General features: G+C 41.0%; 1 protein-coding gene across 1 annotated transcript in view; it reads left to right on the top strand.

Moving 5' to 3' along the window:
• Lekr1 (leucine, glutamate and lysine rich 1) overlaps positions 1–4285 on the top strand; it is a 170139-nt gene extending 165854 nt beyond the window's left edge. Inside the window, exons 13-14 of the transcript XR_003836153.1 lie at positions 2379–2527; positions 3882–4285. The gene's annotated coding sequence lies outside the window, so the exon portion shown is untranslated. The remainder of the gene's footprint in view (positions 1–2378; positions 2528–3881) is intronic.
• The last annotated feature ends 1577 nt before the right edge of the window (positions 4286–5862 follow it).

A 5862-nucleotide genomic window follows, 5' to 3' on the forward strand; every position in this document is an offset into this window, starting at 1 on the left:
CTCAAGATCTCCATACCAAGATCCAGATAAGGATCTCCAAGCCTCCAGATAAGGGTCACTGGTGAGCCTTCCAATTCTGGATTGTAGTTCATTCCAAATATAGTCAAGTTGACAACCAAGAATAGCCACTACACCAAGGAGTTGAGAGCAAAATAGTAATGAAATCTTAGAGGAATCAGGGATGCTTTAAAAACAGAACTGGTCTATTCAACAAGTCTTCAAAAGGAGGAGTAGAATTGTACAGAAAAAGGGTATTCTAGGTAGAGAAGTGTGTAAATGGAGGCACAGACGTAGGAATCATAAGAGCATTTGATGGGAGTTAGCAGCAGCCTGAGTCCCAGGTAAGCTGATGTCATTGCTAGGGGTGTTGAGTAAGGGCCGGTGCATGCTTTTAGCTGGAAGTGGATTGCCTTGCTGGAATTGGGAGCCCTGCCCTGGCAAGGCTGTGCTGGGTTATTGTGGAATGGGAAGGTGGGGAATACAAGAGCAGCTGGCAGACAATGAGTAGTCCAGACGAGTTAATGAAGTTCTAATGAAGATATTTGTGTTGGGAATAAATAATAGGCATCAGATTAAAAATCTATTCAGAGTAGAGAAAGGATTTTTGTTTCTCCTGCTAACTGCAGCTTGACACTATTGCCAGCCCTTGACACATTGGCAGGAGTTCATTTGATGAACCTGGCTCTAATCAGAGGATCATCTCTATTTAAGAATATTATAACCTCTCTGAATAATGTGAACTCGGAGGAGCTGCATCCCGCTTGGGAGATGCACGAGCTCATAGACTGCTACACATAAGAACCCTCCTTACAGGTCTGAAGAGTGTTCTGAGAATTATGGGAAGAGTGAGAAATGGACATAAACCAGAAATAATTATCGTCTTAAGTCAAAGGATGCAAGAACAGCTAAACAGGAAGATTCTGGAGTGACGCTGTGCAATAAAACCTTGCTTTCTAGAATACTTGTGAAGGGAAATATAAAAGACAATGCTCAAATTAAAGTAAGGGTTATCTTAATATCTTTACATTTTATAGAACTGAAGAGACCTGATGCATCACCTGGTCCAGATTTATAGCTTATGTGAGCAGATAATAGTTGACTTAGTTGATTAGTTTTCTATTTGCATAACTGTGTAACATTAGACCGAATGAAAGAACCCGGGCTTCAGCTTCTGGCTTACATGTCTCATTTCCAGACAAAGAATATGACCAGTGTGCCAGGTTGTAGCTACTCAGAGTTTGCCTTCCAGCAAGATGAGACCTGCTAGCACATTCTAGAAATGCAGAGTTTCAGGCCTCACACCCAAACCTATTACCTGAACTATCCTCTTCCTCCTCTTCCTCCTCTCCCTTCTCTCCCTCTTCTCCCTCCTTCCCCTCCTCCCTGTCCACCCTTCCTCTCCTCCTGTTTCCTTCCCCTCCCCTCCTCTCCTCTCCCCCCATCTCCTCTGCTGTCCTCTCCCCTTCTCTCCCCGACTCCTTGTGCATGCTAAGTAATCAGTCTTAGCCCTGAGCTTGACCCCCAGCCTGAGGTCTTAAAGAGATGCTCAGGTGCTTTGTGTTTGCATTAGGTATGTTGCTTGCGGTCCAGTATTCCATATCTACTTACCACAAGTTAAACAAAATAGCTTTGCCTTATTTAGTCCCTAGTGCCTAAGTGACAACAGTGGGCTAATGAGATCTGCCCCCCATGTGTCACATTGACCCACTTAACACCTACTCACAGTGCATTAAGATTCTTCTGTGTGACCATTGATTCTGAATCCATAACTCTCTAGGAAAGCTAGTGGTTTAAAAAAAATCAATATTCATCCTGAAAATCCTAAAACACATCTCAACACCCAAAGCTGTGAGCCTCAGAACAGTTGGAGATTTTATTGTTTTAATCCAATAGAGGAATCTTGGTTCTAATAATTGGCAGCACATTGAATAATCATAAACTTTAATCTCATAATAACATGTATTTGAACATCTGTTTACATTTATAATGGTGATGCTCATTGTCTTCTGAGACCTGTGAAATACAGAATTTGGGGGAAATTTTCTAGGGAGATAAAGTAAATGCATTGAGATGATCTCTCCTGGAAGTAGTTTTGAACCACTTAAATATAAAACTAACTTGGGCATTAGACCTGGATTAATATGATTTAAAGACAGAATTCACACTGGCTAAATGGAATTCAGTTCAGATTCTCAGTTTCACAAATCTGGATATCACAATGAGGTGTTAAACGCACTTGCCTGTGAGCACCGCTAGCTCATCTCATGATACCCAGGACAGCCATCTTCTTTAAATATGTTGTCCTTTCTTGTCAGCATTGTGCTGTGCGAGAGAGCCTGAGAGCAACCCAGAACTCTTGTCCCCTGTGCTCTTCCCAGCTCTTCTGCTGAGCCACATCTCCCATCCATTCTCTGAATGTTTTTAATGAAGAATGAAAGAAGAAAGAAAGAAGAAAGAATGAAAGAAGCCAGTCAATAACACACAACTGTGATAACAGCACCAGGGAGGTAGAGGCAGGAGGATCACTGTAAGTTCAAAGCCAACCTGGGTTACATAGTACATTTGAGGCCAGCCAAGGCTGCATATAGATACTCTCTCTGTCAATCAATCAATGTAAAGATGATAATGAGACAGATTGCTATTTAAATTTTTAATACCTCATATTAGTATATTCAGTGCTGATACTTGTATAGTTATAGTTAAAAATACTTCTCTGAGTTAAGTGAGTCAAACTCAACAATTAGACTGTATAGCTTAGGACAGCGAAGCATTTTATAGGCTTTTGTGAGGCATCTGCACAAGGAGGATTAGCTTTGGCAGTAGATTTATTTGCTGAAGATGTGAGCAGCTGGCCCTGCCTCGCTGCCAGCGCTGTCTCCATCTCCCAGGCGAGCTCGATGCAGCCTACCACATTAATCTAGAAAGATCTATCTGTCCTCTGTCTTCTTGAAGCAAATGAATTCTCCAGTCATAATTTTCTATCCAGAGCTTTAAATTTCTAGGGAATTAAGGTCCCTGCCAAAATTCAAGTGACTCCTTTTTACTTCTCAAAAGCAGGATTTCTGAAAGCCCCAGGGTAGTCAACTATTCCAGCCGTAATTTCCAAACTTTAAAATAGTATATTGGAGGCCTAAGCTTGGGTTGCAAGGATCTCGAAGCTGAGATCATCTCCTTTCCCTGTGTAGCATACAATGCTTAATATAGAAACTGAGATACGTACTTTTAGGAAGCTAGAGAAAAAGACCTTACTTGAACAGCCCCGGCAGAGGCCTAAGACAGATGTTTTCTCCAGACTCAGAACATTGGCTAATGCTCTCTAAATTAAACAGGAGGAATATGTATCTCTTGCATGTTTTAGGTTGGATTCTTAAATAACCAGAAGTCTGAGTAGCTGTTTTGGGGTATTTTAAAGATAGCCAGAATGTTATAAATATTGGCCCTTGTAAAAAAAATTATGACTGTAAAATCTTTATTGAACTACCACATTAAGTTACTATAAGTGCACAGATAACTTTTTGTAGTTTTTCTATTTTGAGCTGTTATAATAGTTATTATTTCTATATCAGCCTTAGGGTGACATAAATATATATTTTAATGAATAATTATAAATCATAAAAATTAAATTTTATTCATAGTACATTTTTTTTAATTTAGTATATGCAGCTATATGATGTGTGTGTGTGTGTGTGTGTGTGTGTGTGTACCATGGTGTGTGAGTAGAGGTCAGAGGTCAACTTTGGGAATTGAGTTCTCTGCTTCCACTGTGGAATCTTGTCCTCAGGCTTGCCTAGCAGTCGCTCTCATCCACTGAGTCACCTTACTGGCCTTGATAGCACTTCTGTGATGTGTTGGATCATACATATCCTTTTCTTTATATTTAGTGGGAAATTAAAATCTGTCTAGGGACTTCTGCCTATCATCCCAGCAGATGAAAAGCTGAAGCAAGAAGATGCTGAGTTCCAGGCCAGCATGGACTACAGAATGAGTTATTGGCCAGGCTGAACTTTGAAACCCTGTCTTCCAAAGACTATAATGACATAAGGAGAAGAACAGGAGGGAAAAAGGAAGAAAGACCTTTATAGGAAAAAAGACAGTTGGCAGGTCCTTATGTAGGACATTAGTTATTTTGAGACAAGTTCGACTATTGTAGCCAAGCCTGAACTCCCGATCTTCCTGCCTCAGCCTCCCAACTGCTGGAATCACAGCTGTGTTCCATCATGCTGATAATTTTTTATGTCTTATTAGTTGGTGAAAAAAAACAGTTCAATGTTTCAAAAACCTTTCTCTGGCATATCTGTAATCTCAATAAAAGTATATCAATAAATGGTGATTAATTTATATATCTAAATGATACTTTAAAATTGATGATACTAATGTTTACTACATCTGTAATGATTCTGTATAGCTAGTTTGTGCTCTGGGCACACATCCCAAGGAAAAATGAAGAGTATGTGTAAGTATACTGTGGGAAGAGATGGCTGCAGCCTCTCTCCCTCACGTCAGTTTGCCGTGCTGTAACGAAGCTGCCTCAGACACATTTGGCATGGGACAGCAGGAAGATAATCACAGTGTCCAGAGTTGTTTTGTTTCCACCACTATACTTTATATTGAATCCGAACGTAGGAAATCCAACCATAGACCAACATGTTGCATGTCTAAACTGCACCTCCATAGGGATGTCTGTGTAAGGGAAATACTGCAGCCCGTATGTGTACATACTGCAAGCTAAAGACTGCTGACCAAGTCAGGTTAGCCAGGGTCCTGTTTGCACCAAATATTAAACCTGGGCAATGCTCCCAGACCCACAATCCAGTTGGGAGGCTGTTCTGCCCTCTCTCAACCTCCTACTACTTGGGAGTGTCAGACGACATTGCACTATATAGATTTAGTTTTGAGATCCAGCAACTCAAAAGTTTTCCCTGCCTCATCTGAGTCGATTCCTAGAGAACCACAGAGGGAACAGTCAAAGGAAGTACTGATATTGTCCCTGTGTTTCTCCAGAACCACACCTCTGTGGAAATCCTGGTGATACTTTTAGCTAGAGAGATCCCACAGCTAGCCAAGCCTGTCCATTTACAGTCTTCAGGTATACCAGAAATCACAGATGAAGTTGTACTTCCAGCCACTTGCAGTAGGAAGAGACGTATAGTCATGAAAATTGAATTTGAGGTCAGTCTTAAATCTTTTGTGGCCTACGTAGTGTGAATTCTAAGCCAATTATAGTTACTGTCATCAAATTCTTATTTTTACAAATCATCTTGGAGCAAAGACATTGTCTATTCCCTCCATGCCCTGAATATAGTACGTAGAGCAGAAATGTTACAGGGTTTGGTTTAACGATTTAGGTGTAGTTTGAAGGCCTTTAGAAGTGTTTTTCTAACCATCCAGTATTTTTTTTCTGCCATCAGGGATTGGATGTAGGGCGTGCTGATCAAGTGCTTTGCCACTGAACCAGTCCTGTAGCAATTAGCGATTTCTACTTTAATGCTTTAAATTGCCTGACACATTTAAGTGGCACTTGTGGATAGTCTGTGTTCCTTGGTTCTGATGTTCTAAACAGCCTGACTTTAAATTCACAGGCAGATTCTTAATTGTCCGTGGTCCTTGGATACCTTGGGCTCCTACAGCCATCGCCACCTTCCTGGGAGCTAGGACAGCATGCTCTTGCTAGGGCACAGGACAAGCCACCTCACTGGCTCTGAGGACATGTGCCCCAGTTAAATGTTCACATACTGACTGCACCTCAACCCAAAGCCTTTACAAATTAGTAGTTTTTATTCTTCTGGCCTTGGCAGTGTGAAAGCAGCTAACCCTTTTTTAATGAAGACAATTCTATGTTCATGTACTATTGAAGTCCAGCCG

This window comes from Mus caroli, chromosome 3 (assembly GCF_900094665.2).
Source record: "Mus caroli chromosome 3, CAROLI_EIJ_v1.1, whole genome shotgun sequence".
In the NCBI taxonomy this organism is placed as follows: domain Eukaryota; kingdom Metazoa; phylum Chordata; class Mammalia; order Rodentia; family Muridae; genus Mus; species Mus caroli.